The sequence below is a fragment of the Artemia franciscana genome, chromosome 17, assembly GCF_032884065.1.
Source record: "Artemia franciscana chromosome 17, ASM3288406v1, whole genome shotgun sequence".
NCBI classification, from domain to species: Eukaryota; Metazoa; Arthropoda; class Branchiopoda; order Anostraca; family Artemiidae; genus Artemia; species Artemia franciscana.
In genome coordinates, this window is record NC_088879.1 from 26681363 (window position 1) to 26694783 (window position 13421).

Below are 13421 nucleotides of genomic sequence, written 5' to 3' on the forward strand. Positions count from 1 at the left end.
TTTTGAGCAGCTTCCTCGGGTGTTGCCATTGTAGGTTCTTCAGTCATTTTACAATTAGAAATTTCTCTTTCAACGGTCTTCTTACAATTAAAAATTTGTCTTTGAACGATATTCTTAAATACCTGTGTCCCGGTCGTCATTTGTGTCCCGGTATCCCAGTCTGTAATTTCTCCTTGAATGTCCCGGTCGTTATTTATATTCCCTCTGTCCCGGTCGTCATTTGTGTCCCGGTCTGTAATTTCTCTTTGAGTGTTTTTTCTTTTTAGTATTTTTTAGTTTTTTACATTTTTTCTTTTTTCAGTTTTCTTTTTCTTCTTTATTTTTCAGCTTCACTATGAAATACATATCGCCGAACATTTGTTTTTTTAACTAAAATCTGGTAGGCATTGATGACCTTATCCAAGTCAAGATCCCAAACCCAATCATCATCGCTATCATTTTCAGTTTTGATATGTTTTGACTCTCGCTGTCCAGGTGGATCTTCATCTAACTGCGCGGTTTTGCGTTCTTTAGCCTCAAGCCTGTTTCCTTGCTGTTCTTTTGATTCCTCGGCACGCTTTCTTTTCTCACTTTCTCTATCAGCAGCAAGTTTTTTGGCATAGACTCTTTGAGCATCTTCATCGGCTTTTGCCATTGTAAGTTCATCAGTCATTTTAAACTTAAACATTAATAGATTTCTACGTGAACATATATGTCTTAAATATCTTTAATGACGTCACCGTCATAGCAAAAATGACGACAACTAACTTCATGACGCCAGTCGACACAGAAACATGACGTCACCTGATCCACAGACAGACAACTTATTTTTATATATATAGATGGATATAATTCTAAAATTGTCAGGTAATTTTCTATTTTGAAATAAAAACTAAAAATTATTGCTCAGACAACATAAATATTTTTGATATTTACATAATAGTTTTAGTGGTTCTGGACTGAAAACTAAATATGCTAATCAAATTGGGAATTGCAATCTTTTAGGTTGAAAAGGCAGATCCATTGGAATCATGAGAATGCGTGGAATAAGAAAAGCCTCACCCTCAAAAGGCCCTGTCAAGATTGTTGCCTCTATTAAGTTATAACAGACATAACACGTCATTTGTGTCCCGGTGTCCCGGTCTGTAGTTTCGTTAGTCGACAAACATGACGTCAGACGACAAACAACTTCATGACGACATACAGCTCAATCCTTATAATGACGTCAGTCGACAAACATGACGTCAGTCGACACACAAACATGACGTCAGTCGACAGACAGACAAACAACTTATTTATATATATATATTATAAATATAATATATATATATATATATATATATATATATATATATATATATATATATATATATATATATATATATATAGATGTCCTGGTGTCCCGGTTGTCATTGGTGTCCTGATGTCCTGATGTGTAATTTCGTCAATCAACAAACATGACGTCAGTCGACACACAAACATTTCGTCACTCGACACACACACACAGACAACTTATTTATTTATATATATATATATATATATATATATATATATATATATATATATATATATATATATATATATATATATATATATATATATAGCCTACTCTAAATCTGATGCACTCATTTTTTAAAGAATGTCCAGGGAAGATATTTGTCAAGCAAGCTGATTCAAAAGGGAATTAAATTGAAAAAAAAAATAACAACAAAAACTGAAAGTAAGGAGCGATATTAAAACTTAAACAAACAGAAATTATTACTAATGTAAGGGGGGCTGTCCTCTCCCCAATACCTGGCTCTTTACGCTAAAATATGACTTTTGTCATATTTACAGGGGCGGATCCAAGGAGGACATGGGGGTGCACCCCGCATGACATAGTGTTGGATTTGTGGTTGGGACTGCTTGTTCTGGTTTGGGTCTAGACCAGTGGTTCTCAATCGGGGTCCACATGGACCCTAGGGGTCCATGTAATATTTTCGGGGGTCCACAGGCAAAACAAAACAAATCGGGGGTCCACAATGATATTTTGGGGGTCCATGAAGAAAACCAACTCAGGACGCCCTTTATTTTTTAAATTTCGATTTCTACTATAATTTACTGTTCAATTTATATTGTGTTCACTGTGTGATACACCGTCAACACTTAGTTGCAAAAAAAATGAGTGCTTGTCTGCTCGATGCCCTTACTGTTGTAATAAAAGTAGTTAACCATAGTAAATCAAATTCTCTCCGAGACCACCTTTTTCGTAAATTCTGTAAGCAAAATGGAGAAAAGTTTGGGCGGATTGTATTACATACAGAGGTGAGATGGCTATCAAAGGGGAATTGTCTTAAGCGATTCATTGCGCTTTGGGATTCTATTGTTTCCTTTCTTGCTGACACACAACTTGGAGCAAAACTGCTTGCAAATAAATGTGATGAGTCTTACTTATCAGATATATCTGAAAAATTTAATTCACTTAAAAAACAGTTTCAAGAAAACAATTCTGATCTGATATCTAGTAAAAGTACTATTGCTACTTTTCTAAGGAAACTACAGCCTAAGGAACAGCCTACAGCTAAGGAAACAAATGTCCTTGATACGTGATTGACAGAATCGTACTGGATTCGCTCTCTTTGGGGGAGTTTGGGGGAGGGGTTCAGTGATTTGGTGAGTTTGGTGCTTCTGGACGTGCTAGGACGATGGAAATTGATAGGCGTGTCAGGGAGCTGCACAATTTGACTTGATAAAGTCGTTTTCCCAGAATAGACCATCTGGGGGGCTAAAGGGAGAGGAAAAATTAGAAAAAATTAGGTATTTATAACTTACGTATGGGTGATCGGATCTTAATAAATCTTGATATTTAGAAAGACATCGTGACTCAGAGCTCTTATTTTAAATCCTGACCGGCATTAAGCCTCTTATTTTCCTTTTTTAAATCAATCTATTGATTCATAGAATTTTATTAGAGCTCATACCATATGATCTCTTGGCTCTTAGCTCTTCTCGCCTCGTCACAAGTGCCATATGAGCTCTTAGCTCTTGTTTCTTTATACAGACTACAGGATCCTTCAAATTAAGCTTAAAAACAATCTTAGTGTCACTAAAAGAAAGGGGGAAACCAAGTAAAAATTTACAAAATTAAAAATAAGAAACTTTAATTGGCGAAAGATCAGAAGGTCTGAAATTTCGGAAGAGGAGGGCGGGAACAATACGTGAGGCAGAGCAACAGCGCTATACATACGACCAAGGACGTCCCGACGGTAAAGACCCCGAAAGCGAATTAAAAGACCAAATGCCTTGTGTAGTTTCATCTGAACATGCTGAACCAGGACTGGTTTAAAATCTCTTTCCGAAGCAGCATAAGGTAATCCCAAATAAGTGACTATTGGGAACGACTGAAAAATAACACAATTGCCGCAATCGAGAGTCGCCCTGACATTATCCTCTAAACAATTTACAACAAAAAACTGACATTTTTCAAAACTGATAGAAAGGCCCAAACCTTTTAAACAATTAATTAAAATTTTAAAATTAGAAACAAGACTAGACTTGGACCGGCTTAGAAGGATAACGTCATCAGCATGTGCAATGTAAGACAAATTTCGAGATAATGAAACAAAACAGCAGGAAAGAGAATTAAGGGCAGTAGCTAAACAAGAATTGAATATATAAGGAAAAATAATTCCATCTTCAAGATACCCCATTAGCAGGTGGTCAGAATTCCTTAATGTGGCTGAAATAGCGCAACGGATGTTTCCTAAATTTGTGCAGATATATTTGTTATATGGTTTTAAGATAAGAATTCTAGCAAATTCTCCTGGTGTTAAATTTCTCATGAAAAATTTACCCCCCTAAAAAACTTCCTTCTCATTGGAAATTCTCCCCGTGAAAAATTTTACTAGAAGAAAGTCTCCCCCACTCAAAAAATGTATGCATACTTCCCTATAATAGGCTGCGTAAGCAACGGGCAAATCTTATAACTTAGACCTATTCTCATGAGGATCGTGGTATTAAGGTAAAACTTCGTATAAGAATTCTAGCAAATTCCCCTGGTGTATAATTTCTCATGAGAAATTTTTCCCCCTAGAAACTTACCTCCCATGGGAAATTCACCCAGTGAAGAATTTCACTTTCCGAAAATCTCACCCATTCAAAAAATTTATGTATACTTCCCTATAATAGGCTACGTAAGCAACGGGCAAATTTTATAACTAAGACCTATTCCCAGAAGGATCGTGGGATCTCGAAAGGTATAATTGTTCGGCCTTTCAACTATTCTGAACAAAATGATACTTCTACCACTAACAAATTACCGCAGCACTGAGCCGTCTGAGGTCAACACGGCTAAGCTCAGTCCTCTTCCATCCCAATCTATTCAAAGCTTCCCTCTTTTACACTCTCCCAGAAAATTCCCATTTCATTTAGCTTTCTTTATGAAATCCTCCCACCCCAACCGTGGATGACCAGCTTTCTGTTTAGCCCTAGACGGCTGGCCAAAAAGGACCATCTTCGGTAATCTGTCATCCTTCTTCCACAAAGCGTGCCCTAGCCATCTTAACCTTTCTCTCATTACAGCCATAGAAAGTAGGATGCTATCTCAAAATTTTGATTGGACCATTCAGATAAAAAAATTTTTAGCTGTGGATTCCTTCCAGAATTCTTTTTGCATAGGCCACAATTCCACCTAAAAAAACAGCCAGCTCCTTTAGCATACTTATATTTGAAGGAAGATCTGTTTTCACTTCAGTTGTGATCCTTTTTAAGATCACAGAGGATCCCAACATGCAGGAAATATTTTCAGAAATCCCCCCCCCCCCAAAGAAAATATTCTCCCACATAAATTTTCTCGATTAGAATTTTATTAAGAACTTGAATGTTTGGGTTTTCTAGGGGTATTTTCCCGGGGTAAATACCCCCCTCCCCCGAACAAAAAACAGAATCATTGTTTAAAACACTTTCAGAAACGCTTAGACCTATTACCCTTTTCATAAAAAGAAAGCAATATGGAGCAACCTCCCTCACGTAATAGGCTAATTTATGTTCGTTTTGAATTATAATGAACCCTTGACGAGGGTTTTCTTGTTTTGATGTGTGTTCGAATATTGAACAACCGTGAGAAGGTTATGATTTAGCGGATGCCCTTGGGGTTTTGAAATAAACTTATCTATCTATCTATCTATGCAATATCCAATAGGTCATTGGATCTCAAATTACAATTTAAAAGTCTATTGAATTTTCAGTCGAAGCGCTTTATCTAAGTTAATAAACTTTAGAAAAACAAACTTGTGTCCCTGTGTAATCTATATAGCCTAAAAAGAAACTTGGGTTTGTTTATTTTAATTTTCATACCATTTAAGGCTTGCTGGGGGGAGGGGTTGCAAAAAGAAACCTTAAAAAAATAAAAACTACGTTAATGCATTTTTAATACGTCTTTGTGTTGGAGAAACGTTTTTTGGGGGAGGAGGGGTCTAATCCCTTCATCATGCTTTCTGGATTCCGTATATGAAAGGGGCTGTCCCCTCCTCGACACCCCCACTCCTTGCGCTAAAGTTTGACTCTTTGTCACAGTTCTACTATTTAAAACAATAGGAAACTTTAGCGTAAAGAGCAGGGCGTTGAGGAGGGGACAGCCCCTTTCATATACGGAATCAATTTTGTTTAGTCATAGTTTTAAGTTTTAATGTCACTCCTTCCTTACTTTCAATGAAAAAAACTTTTTTTTATTTAATTTCTGTACACATTTGAATTAATGCAGGTTTTGATTTTGGCTCATCATCCATGAATAATTAAAACAAAAATTTGCATTTTTTATGGCAATTGGTATTAACCAAGTGACATATAGCTATCACAAATTCTGTCGGTCCCGGTTTTGCTACTTTAGCACTTCCAGGTAAGCTAGGACAATGAAATTTGGCAGACATATCAGGGACCGTACCAGATTAAATTAGAAATAGACGTTTTCCCGATTTGACCATCTGGGGGTGGGGAGTGGGCGGCCGGTTAATTAGAAAAAATTAAGTATTTATAACTTAAGAACAGTTGATCAGATCTTAATGAAATTTGATGTTTGGAAGGATATGGCGTCTCAGAGCTATTAATATAAATGCCGACCCGATCTCATGACATTGGGGGGGAGGGGGGGGAATGGGAGGGGGAAACCTAAAATCTTGGAAAACACTTAGAGTTGAGGGATTTGGATGAAGCTTGGTGGGAAAAATAAGCACAAGTCCTAGATACATGATTGACCTAACCGGAACGGATCCGCTCTCTTTGGGGTAGTTGGGGGGCGGGGGGTAATTCTGAAAAATTAGAAAAAATGAGATATTTTTAACTTATGAAAGGATGATTGGATCTCAATAAATTTGATATTTAAAAAGATCTTGTGTCTCAAAGTTCTTATTTTAAATCCCGACCGGATCTGGTGACATTGTTTTTTTTTTTGGGGGGGGGGGGGGGACCTAAGATCATGGAAAACGCTTATATTGGAGGGATCGGGATGAAACTTTGTGGGAAAAATAAGCAGAAGTCTTGGATACGTGATTGAAATGATTGGAACAGATCCACTCCACTGGGGGGGGGGGTAATTCTGAAAAATTAGAGAAAATGACATATTTTAACATACAAAGGAGTGATCGGATCTTCATGAAACTTCATATTTAGAAGGACCTCATTACTCAGATCTCTTATTTTAAATCTCAATGGGATCCAGCGTCATTGGGGGGGGGGGGCGGAAATCTTAGTAAACACTTAGAGAGGAGAGATCAGATGAAACTGGATGGGAAGAATAAAAACTTGTCTAAGATACGTGACTGACATAACCGGACCGGATCTGCTCTCTTTGGTGGAGCTGGGGGGGGGGGGTAATTCGAAAAAATGATGTATTTGTAACTTACAAACGGGTCACCAAATCTTAATGAAATTTGATATTTAGAAGTATTTTGTGCTTTAAAACTCTAAATTTAAATTCCAACCAGATCAAGTGACATTGGCGGGAGTTGGAGGGGGAATCCGGAATTCTTGGAAAACGTTAAAATTGGGGTATTTTTACCTTACAAATAGGTTATCGGATCTTAATGAAACTTGATATATATAAAAGGATTGTATGTCTCAGATGCTCCATTTTCGACTCGAATTGGATCCGGGGACATACGGGGTTGGAGGAGGGAAACAGAAATCTTGGAAAATGCTTAGAGTGGAGAGATCAGGATGAAACTTGATGGGAAGAGTAAGCATAAGTTCTAGATACGTAATCGACATAATTAGAACGGATCCGTTCTCTTTGGAGGAGCTGGGGGGTGTTAATTTGGAAAAATTAGAAAAATTGAGGTATTTTTAACTTAAGAATGGGTAACCGAATCTTAATGAAATTTGATGTTTAGAAGGAATTCATGTCTCAGAGCTCTTATTTTCAATCCCAACAAGATGTGTTGACATTGGGGGGTTGACTATAATTAATTTAGCATAAAGAGCAAGGTATTAGGAGAAGGTGAACCCACCATATGTGTAATAATTTCTGTTTGTTTTAAGTTTTAATGCTGCTCCTTACTTTCAGTTGAAAAAACTTTTTCATATTTAAGTTTTCGTTGTTTTTAAAAGGGAACTAGAACTTTAAATTTCCATTAGAATGAGCCCTTTTGCAACATTCTAGGACCACTGGGTCAATACAATCACCCCTAGGTAAAAAAACAACAACAATAAAAACAAAGAAACACATCTGTGATCTGTCTTGTGGCAAAATATACAGAATTCCAATTTTTTGTAGATAGGAGCTTGAAACATGTAAAGTAGGGTTTAAGATTCTATGACTTTTAAGTGTTGTTTCCGCCTATTTTCTAAAATAAGGCAAATTTTATCAGGCTCATAACTTTTGATGGGTAAGTCTAAACTTGATGAAAATTATATATTTAAAATTATCATTAAAATGCGATTCTTTTGAAGTAACTATTGTTGTAAAAATTCAGATTTTAGTCACTTTGTGTGGTCTTTGTTAGATTTTACTGATGTCGCATACCACCAAAAATTATCTAATTAAGTTAAGGCTTATCAACAGAATCTGTCCCCGTTACCGCAAAAGCCACCTGCAAGGCGAAAATCTTTGTTTCATAATAACAAGGAGGAGAAATTTAAAATCCTAATTTCTTTAGGCTGTCAAAATGATATTTCAGGATTGACTGAATTTAGCCCTATGCTATGATAGTTTTTAAATATACCAATCTGTCTCTCTCTCTCTCAAAATTTATTAATTTAAGTTTATGTGAGAAATGGTGGCCACTTTACTGCCTATTTTCATCTAATTAAAGCTCTGCATTATACAACATATCACCTCTTTGGTTCATCTTAAAACATTAAAATAAAGGCCAAACTCTTTAGTACTTTAGACCATTTCCTCTACCCTATGACGCATAATTGTTGAGGTTACCTTTAAATTGCGGGTATTTCTTTGTTTGCAAGTTTATCTAAGCAACCTATTATGCCCCCCCCAAAGAAAATCCTGGATCCACTATTTTCTCTCTGAAAATCCAATTTAAAATAACAAATTTCAAGACATTAAAATGTCTGATAACCAGACAAAAAGCCTGAGTCATAGATCTCAGCAAAAAATATCTAAACAGGTTTTTTAGAAGTGACTCAGAAAAAGCAAGTCTCTGACTGAGATCAGGTGCCCGAGATTAAATGTATTTTGACCAAGTATTGGGCATGTTGGAATCCAATCAAAAATTCTGCCCAGGATTTAGTCTGTGACCAACAGCCGGTTGGTTTACCCTATTGCTTCAAAATATCTTCACAGGACATACTTTAGTATGTAGATTCATCCCTGAAAGTTTCATTTTCCTAGCCTAAACCATTTCTGAGATAGCAAGAAGTTAATTAGCTAGAATTTTACCAGATAATCAACTGATAGCCCTGAAAATCTATTATGGACACTTCCTGAAGGTACAAATTGTAAATTCTGGGTTTGGGCATGATATAAATGACCTTGATGACTTGAATATGGCAGAGGTAAATAGTAAACTGTGGGGGGCCCTTGTGTTTCCTAATATGTTGACTGAGGATATTGTAAGTGAAAATTTTCAAGGGGGTGATGGGGCTGTCCACAGTAAACTGGAAATGCCAGGGTGTGAGGTGGTGAGTATGCTATGTGTGGAGGCGAGAATGTGGGGATGAGAATCCTATTTGCGCTGGTGTTGACTCTCTGTTTTGGTTATATGGTTTGTCTGTTGTGGAGGGCTAGTAACAACTGATATTTGCCCAGGGGGAACCCCCATCAAAGGTTGGGAATTTATTAATGAATCCTTACGCAATTATTCTAAATACACTTACCTAAATTAAAAAATTATAATACCAATAAATCTGAAAACAAACCTGGCAAAAGCTCATTTTTCGATTTTACCATGTTGGTCCGTTTTCGTCCAGTCCATCAGAAAGAATAGTTTGAAATCCTCTGTTCAGTTCAGATACGGGCGTTTCTCATTGTCGTTTCTCATTTCAGTCGGCTGAAATCTATTCCACATCAACAATATTAAAAATAATAGGCCTCATCTACTGATTGTTTCTTCTCCTTATATCTCTAAAATAATTAATTATTTTAGTTCTAGTCGGGAAGGAAATTAAAAATGGGCTAGACATATTACTCTTATGCCTGTTCACACGCATAGGATTTTGGAAAAATCCTTTAAGGATTTGGTCATAATGGCCAAATACTTAAACCGTTTCCTTATGCCAAGTTTACACGCATAGGATTTTGGAAAAATCCTTTAAGGATTTGGTCATAACGGCCAAATACTTAAGCCGTTTCCTTAAAGGGCGAAAGGATTTTTAGCTTGAAATTATTTCAAGCTCTTAGCAAAATCCTTACAAGTAATAAGCTGAAGCCTTATAGGCTAGTTTTTTCTAATGCACACGCTTTTTTAAGAAGAAATAATTTTAAATCACCTTTGGATAGGTTGGTTGTAATCCTCAGTAACTCTAAAAAGGTTAGTTTAGTTGGGTGCTTCACTTTTTTTCTGCTTGGGCATTGTTTTAGAGTTTGGACATATTCCTTTACGAGCCCTGGGGTAAAATTTCAGTGTAAGGACTTCTTTGTGCCTAGGAAAGTAGCTAGTTAAGTTTGCTGAATCCAATTATCAGAAACAAATTTAGTTTCTAAAATGCAATCTTGAATTTTATTCCCAAACTAGGCTACTATGTATCCCCTTTTCTTATTTTCAGGGCTTGAAGATTGCATTAATGATAGAACTGTACTTAGGTCTATCTTAGGTTAATTTTGACCAATCAAGAAGTTTAGGAACTTCTTTGTACCTTTGAACATAGCCTAATTGAGTTTTGTGAATCCAATTATCAGAAATAAATCCTGTTTCTAAAATGTAATCTTGAATATTTTCCCCCCAGGCTAGGCTACTATTTATATCCTTTTCTTATTCCCAGGGCTTGAAGGTTGCATTAATGAGATTTATTATTCCTATATCAAACTAAAAAAAGAAAAACATCAAACAAGATTTATATTACCATATCAAACAGGCTTGGCATCTAAACCACACTATTTTCAGTTGGAGAAAATAGAATGACTTAAATTCTACTTTAGCTGCTTTTGATTATCTTGGAAAGAGGTTAGATTAGGAAAATGAAACTTTCAGGGATGTGTCTACAGGCTAAAGTATGTCCCAGAAAGGTATTGCAAAGTACCTATCTCCACTCCATCTCCCTATAGAGGGTCCTAAAATTTGCCTACATGACATGTCTATATCTTTTGAAACTTTGAAAAAACAACATATTACCATAATTTTCAGGGTTTTTTTTCTCTGGCCTTAGTTCTTAAATTACAATTCCTGTTATTGATTAGAACTTTAAGTTGTAACACTGGGTTTTTCTAACTTGAGAAACAATCTTTTATGCCACCTTCTATAGGATAAATATATAGCTGATATTCTTTAATCTCAGTTAATTTTGTTTTGATTAATTTCATTAATGTCACTTGCTTTCTGTTAAAGATATATATATTTTTTTAATCAAGCTTTTTCTTTTGTAAAAATTGGGAAGGAATGCCTTGCCCTTTAATTCATAGATTTGGTTAAAACTCTCTGAAGTATCTTATATCAAAATACATCTAATACATTTTAACCTTTTTTTTTTTTTTTTTTTTTTTTTTTTTTTTTTTTTTTTTTTTTTTTTTTTTTTAGATGACAAAGGACAGCATTAAATTTTTGCATTTGCTTTGCTGAGAAATTGTCTTAAACAATACCAAGTTTAGAGAGTTATGGTAACATTCTTTTTTCTCATCAGTATATTTTGTTTTTAAAGTTCCATCTATTTTAAAGCATTTAGAGAGATTTTAAGCCAACCATAAGCATATTGCTGTAACAAATGATTTTGCTCAAATGAGCTGGTAGAAAAGAAATAGAACATATAATTCTTCTTTTTTTTCTTATTTCAAGACTAGAATATCACAAAGCTAAGCATTAATATTGCTGGTTGTATCTTGAGTAAATACAATCCCTGATGGAGTTTTGTTGATATCTGTCTTAAAATTAATTTGTCTAAATAAAATATATATTGTTTATAGAACAGTAGAGAAAACGGCAGCAAGGCATCCTGGCAACTATGACTTGATTTTTTTTTATATTTTCTTTTTTCAAGTAATTGTTGTTTTCTGGTCATATTTGTGTTCATTGCTAAGTGGTTGGCAATTTGGGTTGAGAATCTCTTGTCTAAGGAGCACAGGTTTAATTACTGGCATTGTCAGTTTATTTGGTTTAGGAAAGGGGTCAGTGATGTGACTCTCTAAGCTAAGCAAGAATTGGCCAAAATTTAAATGAGTACCTAGAGCAATCTGGGGACAGTAAGCAGGAAAGACATGCAAAAGCATAGGATGCCTGGGCCCTAGGTTCCAATTGCACTTCCTTTTCAGTCCTTCCTTTTCCCTGAATTGTTGATCTATAGATAAGAGTGGGGGTCATGAGTGATGGCTGGTGAATGTAATGGGGGTGAATATTTTGCAAGGTTTAAAAATGTAGGACAATTGTTCAGGTTGGCAACTGAGCAGAGAAGTAAAATTTTGTGATTTGTTTTTCTTTGTGACTGTTATAATTATGTGATGTCAACTATTTTAAAGTTAATCTTCATTGTTTTGTTTTAATTGCCATGACCCTAGGACTTAAGTATAATAAAACCTACTTATGTCTATCCATTTTCTTTGAACAGACAATATTTCTATGTGTCCTAGCTTCAACAAATTTATATGAAATTTTGAGACCAGGGATTACAAAGTAGGTCAAAAACTCATAAATAGAACTCTGGTATGACTAATTAATTTGTAAGAAATGCATATCAATTTATAGATTAAAAAACAATCTTGTAGAAAACAGACAAGACAAATGAATAAATAAAAGTATCCCTTTACAAACATTTAATGAAGTGTCACAAACATAGGTTACCTTTAAGATTGAAATGAACAAAGCTTCAATTATGAATTTGTTTTCTTTAAACAGACTGAAGGGGCAAACCTCCAAACTTTGACAATTCAATCTCAATTTTGGGCTCTTTTCTTTTCAATAGGAACTTTCTTTGTTTTTGTTTTCTATCCAACTAATAACAGTAGAAACACCATCAGGTACAAGTGACCTTCCACTTAGTCTATGTACCCAGGGGAAAAATCATGCAGCTCTATACTATAAATTGGTAAATTTTTTGTTGTTCATATTTTTGACTTACAAATAAAGTGAACATTCCACTTGATAATTTTTTATGTTCTTTATAAATATAATAATTGCTTCTATTGCAAATTCAAATTTAAGCAGTTTTGAGCTTTTGAAAATGACTAAATATTTTAGTTTTTGGGCATAAAAAGAATTAACACATTGGTCTCAAACTTTAAAACATTGGGCTCAAACTTACTGTTTCATCATAAATCCATTTTTTAAATGTCATATAATCCAAAAGCACTGATTATCCACAATTAAGTTGATAAATAAATTTTACAATATTATACTGTTTTCTTCTTTCTTGGTGTTGAATTTTCAACTAAAGTATGCATATTTGGTTGTTTTTGACAAAATAATTTACTATGTTTTGTCAGTGCCAAAATTATTTAGGTTAGGTCAAAAAGTATTGAAATTTGAATTAACAATAGAAGCAATTATTATATTTGGAAAGAGCATAAAAAGGTGTCAGTGGCATGTTCACTTTAGTTTTATGTCAAAAATATGAAGAACAAAAAATTACCCCCAACCTGTCTAATGTGCAAATATACCACCCAAATTACATATTTCCAGGGTACTGTGCCACCTGTTACTTTTTTTCCAGTTCTTGTTTTTTCACAGTTGCTTCAATTGACAGGAACTAGGGTCAAGGGATTGATTGGAAGAATCAATGGAAAATATGTAATTTCAGCAATATATTTCTATATTAGGAAGGTTGAGTGTAAAGTAAAGTAGGGCTATATGTAGAATGTATTAGCTATA

General features: G+C 34.9%; 1 protein-coding gene across 1 annotated transcript in view; it reads right to left on the minus strand.

Moving 5' to 3' along the window:
- Positions 1-9370, minus strand: part of LOC136038077 (endosome/lysosome-associated apoptosis and autophagy regulator family member 2-like) — a 160363-nt gene extending 150993 nt beyond the window's left edge. Inside the window, exon 1 of the mRNA XM_065721073.1 lies at positions 9356-9370. The gene's annotated coding sequence lies outside the window, so the exon portion shown is untranslated. The remainder of the gene's footprint in view (positions 1-9355) is intronic.
- Between the last annotated feature and the right edge of the window lie 4051 nt (positions 9371-13421).